This window comes from Benincasa hispida, chromosome 7 (genome assembly GCF_027475165.1).
Source record: "Benincasa hispida cultivar pf3 chromosome 7, pf3_genome.v1.1, whole genome shotgun sequence".
Classification (NCBI taxonomy): Eukaryota; Viridiplantae; Streptophyta; class Magnoliopsida; order Cucurbitales; family Cucurbitaceae; genus Benincasa; species Benincasa hispida.
In genome coordinates this window covers 60,227,324-60,239,639 of record NC_143484.1, presented here as the reverse complement: position 1 = coordinate 60,239,639, position 12,316 = coordinate 60,227,324, and the positions used below count along the sequence as shown (strand labels likewise).

General features: G+C 40.7%; 1 non-coding gene across 1 annotated transcript; it reads right to left on the bottom strand.

The window, feature by feature from the left end:
* Nucleotides 1–12,209: 12,209 nt before the first annotated feature.
* LOC120082301 (small nucleolar RNA R71) lies at nucleotides 12,210–12,316 on the bottom strand. Its single transcript, XR_005483132.1, has one exon. It is a non-coding gene; the product is annotated as a small nucleolar RNA R71 (small nucleolar RNA).

Below are 12,316 nucleotides of genomic sequence, written 5' to 3'. Positions count from 1 at the left end.
CTACCAATGTCTCAAATAAATTGTCCATATGTAGCTTCGTAAAAAAATCACTTCTAAATGACTTTGCTAAAATTTCTTAACAAACAATTTAATTCACAAGAGGGTAATCAAAGCATAAAACTTACCAAAACTCGCTAAAACAAACTCCAACTTCACTGAACAACACCTCAATACCTTCACAAACTTGAATCCAAAGTTGAAACACAATGGGTATCAACCAATTGATGTCAAAAGTAAATGAGTATTCAAGAATCAACCGAAAACAAACCCAAACGGCAGAAATCTTACCCAAATCGATAGATCCAATGACGACAAAAGAGAATGACGCTTGAGCAGTGGTGGACGGAGGTCATGAAGAAGAAACTGACGCAGCGGCTTTGGGCAGCGTCGAACGGGCTCACGAACGTGAGGAAGAAAATGGGGGTGGGGTTTGACTTTTTATAAAAAGACAACAACAACAACAAAAATAATAATAAAACAAAAAAGGAAGTAAATATAATTACATTTAATTCCTTTTCGTTTTATACTATTAAATTCTTTTTCGTTTAAAAAAAAAATTAATTCCTGCCTTTAATTTTCAATTTGAATTTCAAATTGAATAATTTCACACCAATAATTAAATTCCCGCACTTATACTTGAAGTCCAAAATTCTAAAAATACCATCCAACTTATAACAATTACTGAAATTCCAAATAATAAAGTTACTGAAATTACATTATTACTAAAAAAATGTGCGGGATGTTACATGTGATGTATGGTTCTTATATGCCAAAGTGTTTGTCATATAGTTAAAAACCCACCTTAGGTTGTGCAATTATTCATACATCATGTATTATAAATGTTATAATCGAGCATGAAGAAATTACTTGAAAGCATGTACATGCATCATGAAATATAAGAGTTATATTTTGCATGCAGTGAGCATTATCATGCATCATCCTTTTATTATAAGTGTTATAATCTAAGGGTGAATAGAATCACGTTTTTCTTGTTTCATTGATGTTTTGTATAAGTGTTATGTAAAAGAAGTAGCAATGAATGGACAATGCATTGAGCATGATACTTAGGCTGTTTATAATCGTTATGAATGCCTTGCATGTGTTAGCTTAGCATTGTGGTTGTTTCCGTTTATAAGTGTTATAAAGGAAATTAAACCTAAAATCAATAATTCAGAGTTGCATGCAGACTTAGGGTGAACTCAAGTTTTTAAAAGGGTTTCAAAATTGGATTGAGATAGACCTAAGTTCAAATGGTTCTAAAGAGTTTAGTAACCTAGATTAATCTTTTAAAATCAGTTTAATAGGATTAAATTGGCTGAAATAAAATATTAAATTTGTTGTAAACCTATCTATAAGGGACCTTTTGTCTAAGGTGGGTTCAGGCTAGGCTGGGGTTTTTAAGTTGACGGAAACATAATACCCCTACCTAGAAACCTACTTGGAAAGGTGAATTAGATAGATTTTCAACAAGCATGCGACGTTAAAGAGTTTTATGGATGATGATAAAAAATTGTTCAACTATCCAAGATAAAAGTTACTCTTGGTAAAACCTAAAAGTCACTTAGTTAAAATCCTTAGCCGTGTTTTTTCTAAGTAAGCTAAACCCTAGGTTATAAAATACTCAATGGGAGGAGGAGGCGTATCAGATATGTCTATGATTCCACTCACGTTTCTCCTTGTATGTTCACACCGTGAGATTCATGCTTGGCCTCGAGATGCCCACGATGCATTCCCCTTAGGATGGTGTTTGCATGAGTCAATATCAAGGTGGACGGAGAGAGTATATATAGTAAGTGGGTGAAGGGTGTGTGTCAACACGTCCTTTGGTCTCTGTCATTGGTTCACACCGTGAGATCATTCTATATGCCCTCGTGTCATCCTGGAAGCGTCTCCCTTCGGATGGGATTTGTGCAATTGGTCAATATCTAGGTGAACTCCAGAAATGGATAGGGTCGCTTTAGGTTTTGCCCCAAGGCCTTTTGGGACAGACCTCTAGGGCTTAAAATGGCGAGTCACATTTACAAGAGATTGTTAAGTAAGTTAATGATCTCTTGGCCAAATCAATGATGGCTTATCGTTATAGGAACAAGAGTTGTTCTGGTATTAATGATTGGTTGAGAACTTCTCAATTCAGAGGAGGGATAACTGACCTCCCTTCGGCGGCTTTTATCCTAAACCTTTGAAGCGTCATTGCGAAACTAGATGTCACACGGGGTTCATGTTAGTTTTACTAAAATCTTATTGGATGTTGTTTGTTTTACAACGAATATTTGCTTAAAACCTAACGTAGGTCAATGTGTTTTTCTTTTTAGCAACTTGTTAGTATTTTCGTTTAAAACTTTTAAAAAATGATCGATTACTTACAGTGGAAAGAATCGTGTGAAACAAATTTCGTGGCAAACGACCTCCATCCCACTATGCTCCAAATAAGGAGACAAGATAGTAAATATGATTTATTGGTCTTGGAGTCATATCTGGTAGAGAACGATGATTTTGCCTGGATCCTTGATTCAGGTGCTACCAATCATGTCAGTTCCTCTTACCAAGGATTTAGTTCCTGGAAAACATTGCCATAGGGAGAGATGACTCTTCGAGTCGGTACTGGTGAGGTTGTGTCAGCTGTTGCTGTAGACAGGCTGAAGTTATTTGTTGACAAGAAACGTTATCTGTTACTGGATAATGCTTTTATAGTTCCTCATATTAAGATGAACTTAATCTCAGTTTCTTGTCTCATTGAATAAGGTTATACCGTCTCCTTTTATGAGAATAAAGTGTTTATTTTCAAGAATGGAATGGAGATTGTTTATGGTTCAATTAAATAACTTATATGTACTAAGGCCGTTAGTCATAAAAGCCTTGTTTAACACTGAAATATTCAGTACGGCAACAACAGCTAAAAGACCAAAGGTTTCTCCAAAGGAAAATGCCCATTCTTGGCATCTAAGGTTAGGTCACATCAACCTCAATAGGATTGAGAAGTTGGTGAAAAGTGGACTTCTAAAGAGTTTAGAAGAAAACTCCTTGTCGATATGTGAATCATGCCTCGAAGGCAAGATGACCAAATGATCTTTTACTGGAAAAGGTTACAGAGCTAGGGAAGCCTTGAAGCTTGTACATTCAGACCTTTGTGGTCCGATAAATGTTAGAGCTCGAGGTGGGTATGAATATTTCATCTCTTGCAATTCAAGGTTTGGGTATCTCTTCCTAATGCAATGTAAGTCTGAAGCCCTTTACAAGTTCAAGGAGTATAAGGCTAAAGTTGAAAACTTGTTAGGTAAGAAGATAAAAACACTACGATCTGATCGTGGTGGAGAGTATTTAGACCTCCAATTCCAGAACTATATGATAGAACATGGGATTACGTCCCAACTCTCGGCCCTTGGTACACCTCAGCAAAATGGTGTATCAGAAAGAAGAAACAAAACCTTGTTGGACATGGTTCGATCTATGATGAGTTATGCTCGTCTTCCAGACTCGTTTTGAGGTCATGCAATGCAGACTGCATGTTATATCCTGAACAACGTTCCCTCGAAAAGTGTTTCTAAAATATATTTTGAGTTATGGAGAGGTCGTGAAGGTAGTTTATGCCACTTCAGGATTTGGGGCTGTCTGGCACATGTGTTAGCGACTAACCCAAAAAAGTTTGAACCCTGTTTGAAGGTTTACCTCTTTGTAGGCTACCCGAAGGAAACGAGAGGAGGATACTTCTATGATCCAAGTGAGAATAAAGTGTTTGTTTCCACTAATACTATCTTTTTGGAAGAAGATCACATGAGGGATCATAAGCCACGAAGTAAGCTCGTTTTACGTGAGATCTCAAGTGAGACTGAGACTGTTGAGGGTTCAACAAGAGTTGTTGAGGTTGGAACGTCTAGTCAACCAGCTCAAGAGTTGAGACTGCCTCGACATAGTGGGAGGGTTGTGAACCCACTGGATCGCTACATGGGTTTGACTGAAGCCCATAATGTCATTACGAATGATGTGGTCGAGGATCCGTTGTCTTTTATTAAAGCAATGGAGGATGTTGACAAAGATGAATGGGTCAAGACAATCCTCAAGTATCTTTGGAGAACGAGGGTCTACATGCTTGTGTATGGACATAAAAATCTGATCCTTATGGGATACAACATTGCTGATCCCTTTACAAAGGCCGTCACGGCTAACGTGTTTGGGGGTCACTTGGAGAGTCTGGGTCTGCGGGATATGCGGCATCTTGTCTAGGGCAATTGGGAAATGATACTGTGGTATGCCCTAGTTTATTATTTATTCTACATTTTTATATTGTATTGTACATTAGTCTCCCAAGTCATTAGGACAAGTGGGAGATTGTTGGGATTGGTGTCCTAATTCTCCCGGAGTCTCGTTGTTTTGTAAAGATACACATTGTTCAATGAATAAAATAAGTGTTATTTAATTCTGGCATTTACTCATATCCAATAAACAAAGCTCCTTGGTTATCTTATGTGAACTTAAGCATGTATATGTGATATACAAGTGGATCATGCCTTAAGTGATAACCTAAATCGGTCTGTAGTATAAGGATTAAGGTGGGATACCTGATCCTGGTGACACTACGGATACGACCCACTTTGTAGAGGTTTGCAAGTGTTGTAAACTACTACAGATGGTTGATCCTGACCATTCATGTGGAGACGTGGAGCGAGGTATCCTATACAAAGAGTTTGTATAAGACCTGGACTATGAGATGACTAGACTCTGTATATAACGCCATTGAGGGCGGTTTTTTTATTAGTATGGGTGAGAGTGGCCAGATTGCCAACTCAACATGCCTACCTTTTTGGGGACTTGTCTGATCTAGGAGCTGGGAACTCAATCCACAATATGGAATTCACTCCTTTCCCAAAGCAGGGATAAGTAGAGAGATTGCTCCCTTAAGGGCTGATTCCGGGGCTTGAACATAGTTACCACAGTTTCTCTTTGGAAGAGAAGACTCAGTCATAGTAGGACTATGACTTATGTTCATTAGAGGGATCAGTGGTACTTAAAGAGACAGATGTAACTACAAGGGCATAACGATTATTGGCTCAACTGTATTTACAAGCGATCTATGAAGGGTTGTCACACTGCTGATTGGTTAAGATGGACACATAATATATCTGTATTAAGGAGAGTTCAGCTGTCGATCTTTAGTGGAGTGCCTGGCAGTTAACGGATGGTGAATCCCGTGACTAAAGAGTTGAGTCAGTTATTCACGTACCGTTGGAGCTTCGGAGCTACAAGTCCATGAGGTCCCCTTGGTAGCTTGGATTCTGTTGAGGATCAGTTCTTGGTGTTGATTTGAAATGTTCAAATTGATAGTAGGTATTTTGATTATATATGATATAATCGGTATGATGTATGAAATACATCTAGTGAAGGATTGATGTAAATGAGATTTACATTAACTACCATGGAATAGAAAAAGAACTATGGTTTATATGTTTCATGAGATGAAATATTAAAACTATAGATTATAAATATAGTATGATAAGTTGGTTATCATTTATATTTATAATAATATTAATTATTGGATAATTAATACTTTTTCTTTTAAATAATCAAAGTAGTGGGTGGTTATTGGATCATGGTAATCTTGAGTTTAAAAGGAAAGTGGTTTCCTATTTTGAAAAGAAGTTTTTACAAACAATTGAAAAGGTTTTTGAGTTTTCTCTCGTGAAAAAGAAACTCACGAAGTCGTCAAGCAAAGTTGGATTTATTAAACGACAGATGGGCGAGCTAAACGATCGTGCAGGTGCGAGCTAAACGATTATGTAGTATTTACTAAACGATCGCATAGTTTTTCTAGACAATCGTTGGCCCAAGATAAACGATCGTGTAGTATCTATAGGCGACAGACCGAGCTAAACGATAGACTAAATGATTGCATAGCTTTTGCTAGACGATCACATAGCTTTATCTAAACGATTGGGCATCGACCTATACGATAGGTCTCTGCCATCTCCCACTTGCCCATTCATGTACGCGATCGTTGTTTCCTCCATCGTCTGCCTCATACCAAGTCCGAACAGAGCCCACCCTCTAGATTTTCTGGAAGCCGTTCGTGATACTGTGGAGGCCGTTCATGTTGCGGAAGAATCGTGGCCATGGAGATCATTGAGGACAAGCGCAAAGTGTTCGTGCGGTGTTCGTGCTGTGTTGCGGTCGTGTAGATCGAGTGCTCGTGGTTTCTATTGTTTGAGCAGAGTCGCGCAACGGAGCGTGGAGACGCATTCTCATATGTGCGTAGAGTTTGATCTCTGTTCATTTGAGTGTATTCATGCTGTAATTTCTCTGTATGATTTGCATAACCACTTGTTTTGTATTCGACTATAAATATATGTTCATTCATGATTGTAAATTGGAATAGTCTTATTTCGTTGCTCATGGAAATCTCACTTTCGATTTCCTTCATACTCGAACCCGATCCACTCTTATATCTCCACATAAAGTTCAAGTACTCATAAAATAGTCATGGGTCTTAGTTTATTCGATTTAGACTTGCATACAATTATATCGATAATAGAAAATGTTTATAATTTTAAAAACTGCGTGTTTTTAGGACATAAAACCCAACACTCATTTGGTGCCCCAAATGGCTATCGGGCCTGGCGGGGCTGCCTCAGGGTCCAATTTTCATGCACGAACTTTCCAACGGGCGAAAACGCGAAAAATGACCTAGGGGTTAGGAACGATGAAAAAAAGTTGTAGCCAGACGATTTTGCGAATGGAGCTCATTTGGTGCCCCGAATGGCTATCGGGCTCGGCGGGGCTGCCCCTATTTTTGTGCGCGAACTTTCCAGCGGGCGAAAAATGCGAAAATGGACCCAAGGGCTAGAAATAATGAAAAAAAGTTGTGCGCCAGACGGTTTTGCGAACGGAGCTCATTTGGTGCCCGAAATGGCTATCGGGCCTGGCGGCGCTGCCCCAGGGCCCAATCTTTGTGCGTGAACTTTCCGGCGGTTGAAAATGCGAAAACAGATGCAGGGGGTAAAAACGATAAAAAAAAAAGTTGTGCACCAGACGGTTTTGTGAACGGAGCTCATTTGGCAGCCCACATGGCTATCGGGCCCGGCGGGGCTGCCCTGGGTCCAAATTTTTGTGTGCGAACTTTCCGGCGAACGAAAACGCGAAAACGGACCCAGGGGTTAGGAACGATGAAAAAAAGCTGTGTGCCAGAAAATTTTGCGAACGGAGCTCATTTGGGCCCAGCGGGGCTTCCCCGGGCCGAATTTTTGTGCGCGAACTTTTCGACGGGCGAAATCGTGAAAATGAACCCAGGGGTTAGGAACGATGAAAAAAAGCTGTGCACCAAACGATTTTGCGAACGGAACTCATTTTGCGCCCCAAATGGCTATTGGGCCCCGCGGGCCTGCCCTGGGGCCCAATTTTTGTGTGCGAACTTTCCGGCGATCGAAAACGTGAAAATGAACCCAGGGATTAGGAACGATGAAAAAAGTTGTGCGTAGACGGTTTTGCGACCAGAGCTCATTTGACGCCCTAAATGGCTATCAGGCACAGCAGGGATGCCCTGGGGCCCAATTTTTGTGCACGAACTTTTCGTCGGGCGAAAAAAGAAAATGGACCCAGGGGTTAGGAACAATGAAAAAAAGCTGTGCGCCAGACGGTTTTGCGAACGAAGCTCATTTGGCGCCCCAAATGGCTATCGGGCCCGGGGGCTGCCTCGAGGCCCAATTTTTATGCGCAAACTTTCCAGCGAGCGAAAACGCGAAAAACGGACCCAGAGGTTAGGAACGATGAAAAAAGCAGTGCGCCAGTCGGTTTTGCGAACGGAGCTCATTTAGTGCCCCAAATGGCTATCGAGCCCGGCGGGGCTTCCTCGGGGCCCAATTTTTGTGCGCGGACTTTCCGGCGGGCGAAAACTCAAAAATGGACCCAGGGGTTAGAAACGATGTAAAAAAGTTGTGCACCAAATGGTTTTGCGAACGAAGCTCATTTAGTGCCCCAAATGGCTATCGGGCCCGCGGGGCTGCCACGAGCCCAATTTTTGTGCCCGAATTTTTCGATGGGCAAAACCGCGAAAACGGACCTAGGGGTGAGGCACGATAAAAAAAAAAAAAAAAAAAAAAAAGGAGGGGCCGCTAGGGTTTTTCTATAAAACTAATGGATAACAGCAACAATATGCTAGCAACTCTCAAACACCATCCCCATCATCCTTGGAACACTTGTTGAAGTAATACATCGAAAAGAATGAAACAGTCCTTCAAAACCAAGCTACATCCATCCATAATTTGGAAATTCAAACAGGACAAATTGCGGGAGAGCTAAAAAACAGACCCCAAGGGACAGTGCCTAGCTCAACTGAGCTTCCACACAATCTAGGGAATACAGGGAAAGAACACTGCCAAGCAGTCACCCTAAGAAATGAAATGGCGGCGATAAAAGTCAGAAATGAGCCTAGTAAGACCGAGTCAAAGGAGCAACCTGTGATTGAATCAAAGAAACCTCTATCGCAAATTGAGTCAAAGGAGTCCGAAACTATGGAACCTAAAGATGCGATCACCTCTAAGCCTCCAGACCATGAAACATTGAAAGTACAACTACCTCCATTTCCTCAAAGACTGAAAAAGAAACAAAATGATGAAGGTCTGTATTATCGCTTCCTAGAAATATTGAAACAATTGCACATCAATATTCCATTCATGGAAGCGATAGAGCAGATGCCGATGTATGTCAAATTTTTGAAGGACATTGTCTCGAAGAAGAGAAGCACGGGAAGATTCACCACGGTGGCATTGACAGTAGAATCCAATACTATAATCCCACTAAAGATGCGCGACCTAGGCAGTTTCACAATACCCTTCTCAATAGGAGGAATCTATATTGGTAAAGTATTATGTGATCTTGGGGCAAGCATAAACTCATTGCCCCTTTTAATCTTCAAAATATTGAATGTAGGACAGCTAACACCCACAACGGTGACTCTTCAACTCGCAGATAGGTCCTTGGTGCACCCTAAAGGGAAATTAAAGGATGTCTTGGTAACAATAGATAGATTCATTCTACCTGCAAACTTCATTATCTTAGATTATGAGGCAGATAAAGATATTCCAATCATATTGGGACAACCATTCTTGTCTACTGGTCGTGCTCAAATAGATGTGCACAAGGGAGTCACAATGAGCATCAACGGAAAGAAGCTCAGGTTCAATATTATCAAGGCAATGAAGTTCCTAGATGAGGAAGGCTTATATGAACAAACTTGCGTTGAATATTAGGAATCCGAGGAAGAAAATGAAGAAAGAGAGGATGCGACAACATCCACAGAGACTTGCCATGCGATAACAGAGATATTAAAGAATGAAGAAATGCTGAATTTGGATGAAGAAAGAAAAGCACAGAAGCCCTCTTTAGAGCAACCACCTACACTGGAACTAAAAACTCTACCAACCCACTTGAAGTACGTATTTCTCGGCCAGAATAAAACCTTACCAGTCATCATATCCTCTGTGTTTCCTGAAGAAAAAGAAACCGCACTGCTCAGTGTTCTAAAGAAATATATTAGAGCAATCGAATGGACGCTCGCAGACATCAAAGGTATTAGCCTGACGTATTGCATGTATCAAATTTGGCTTGGAGAAAACCAGAAAGGCTCGATAGAACCTCAACGCAGACTAAACCCTGCGAGAAAGAGGTTATTAAAAAAGAAATCATCAAATGGTTAGATGCCGGTATTATCTACCCTATCGCAGATAGCACTTGGCCATCCCCATGCAGTGTGTTCCCAAAAAGGGCAGGATGATAGTAGTTCCTAACGCAAACAACGAGTTAATCCCCGTGAGGACCGTCACAGGTTAGCGAATTTGTATGGACTACAGGAAACTCAATGCGGTGACAAAGAAAGATCATTTCCCTTTACCTTTTATTGATCAAATGCTCGACCGATTAGCGGGGAATGACTATTTCTGGTTCCTTAATGGGTACACAGGCTATAACCAAATTATGATCGCAACAGAGGATCAAGAAAAGACCACATTCATATGTCCATATGGAACGTTCGACTTTCGTCGCATGCCTTTTAGACTATGAAATGCTCCCAGTATGTTTCAAAGGTGTATGATGGCAATCTTCTCCGAGTACCTTGAACACTCAGTTTAAATATTTATGGATGATTTCTCAGACTATGGGCAAACATATGAAATCTATCTGCAAAACCTAGAGAGAATACTGAAAAGATGTGAAGAAACTAACCTGGTGCTGAAATGGGAAAAGTGTCATTTTATGGTCAAAGAAGGAATTGTTCTCGGGCACAACGTTTCAAAGAATGGGCTAGAGGTGGATAAAGTAAAAATTGAAGCTATAGAAAAACTTCCATCTCCAGCGAATGTGAAAGCTTTGAGGAGTTTCTTAAGACACGTGGGGTTTTATAGAAGGTTTGTGAAGGACTTCTCCAAAATTGCTCAACCTTTGAATGTGTTGTTGGAAGCTAATAGACCTTTTGATTTTGATTCACACTGCCTCACTGCATTCAAAACACTAAAGGACGCTTTGACTATAGCGCCAATTCTGATCACACCCGATTGGGCAAAGCCATTCGAGCTGATGTGCGATTCCAGAGGATATGCGATGAGGGCAGTCTTGGAAAAAAAAGTAAAGACAATGTTACACCCCATCGCATATGCTAGCAGAACATTAAACTCCACGCAAGCGAATTACACTACCACTGAAAAGGAACTTTTAGCGATAATTTTTGCGGTTGAGAAATTCAGACCTTACTTGTTGGGATCAAAAGTGAGTCCACACAGACCATCGGCGATAAGATATTTGATGACCAAAAAATATGCGAAGCCTAGACTAATCTGTTAGGTTTTCTTAAACCAAGAATTTAATACGGAAATAATCAATCAAAAAGGAATAGAGAACCAAGTCGTTGACAATTTATCGCGGTTACAGAATCCTGAAGTGGATTGCATCCAGTCGGAGGTGAACGCCTAATTTCCTGATGAGCAATTGCTTAAGATTGAAGAACTACCCTAGTATGCAGATATTGTCAACTTCTTGGTCTGCAAACAATTCCCTGGAAACTACACATCCCATCAAAAGAAAAGGCTCATTCATGAATGCAAATTTTACTACTGGAACGATCCAAATCTCTACAAAAAAAGACCAGAACAGATATTGAGACTTTGTGTTCCAGAGACTGCTTTCCATCGCATACTATTTTAATGTCATGAATAACCCTATGGAGGGCATTTCGGTGGACAACGCACAAAGATAACGAGCAGAAATGCACGCTATCATAGTGCTAAATCATTAAACAGTGTTGGATTGCGTTGATGAAATATGTTAAATTGCGTCCATTAAGCATAAATTCTATAATATTGCGGTCGCATGCGTCCAATGCATTAGAAGAGGTGGTTTACTATTGTATGCATGTTGCATGATCGCAAGGCATGAACGCATCCTAGGGAGTGTTAGTCGAAACCGTTCTCAACCCGTTCCCTGTGTTCGACCCTGGACTTATCAGGAAACTCAGAGGAATCTACACTTGGATTCCTCTAGGGAAACTTAAGTGCACAACGCAATCCACCACACATATCATCCATAATTTCCACTTCATAAAATTCAAGCATCAAGTTTTTGGCGCCGTTGCCGGGGACTTCGGCAAAATAGTTGTTAACGGTAATTTTTGTGATTTCTTTGCAGAACTCTCAATCTCTGGCAAACTATGACCTAGAGATTGAGAGAACATTTCGAAGGAGACTAAGAAACCGCCAACAGCAACCAAAATCTGATAAAGAAAAGATGTCGGAGTAGCCTAGGAATGAAGCACCAAACAACAACAATGTCATGTCAAATCCGATTCTGTTGGCAAATGATCGCAATAGGCCCATTAGGGACTATGCATCGCCAAACCTCTATGATTTATCTAGGGAATCATGAGGCCTGCCTTATACGGAAATAGATTTGAAATGAAATCGGTGATGCTGCAGATGATCCAGGCTGTAGGTTAATTCGGAGGAAGGCGTGGCGAGGACCCGCACGCCCACCTCCGAAGTTTTATTGAAATCTGCAATACTTTTGTGTTCCTGAACATCTCTGCTGAAGAAGTTCGACTAATGTTGTTCCCATTTTCTCTCTGTGATCAGGCTAGAAAATGGGCTTATTCGCTCGAACCAGGAGAGATCACTTCTTGGGAGCTGGTAGTGGAGAAGTTTATGAAGAAGTATTTTCCACCTACTGAAAACGCAAGACGAAGAAAGCTTATTACTAATTTTGAACAAGATATGGATGAATCGCTCAGTGATGCTTGGGCGAGGTTTAAAAGGTTGGTCCAAGATTGTCCGCATAATGGGCT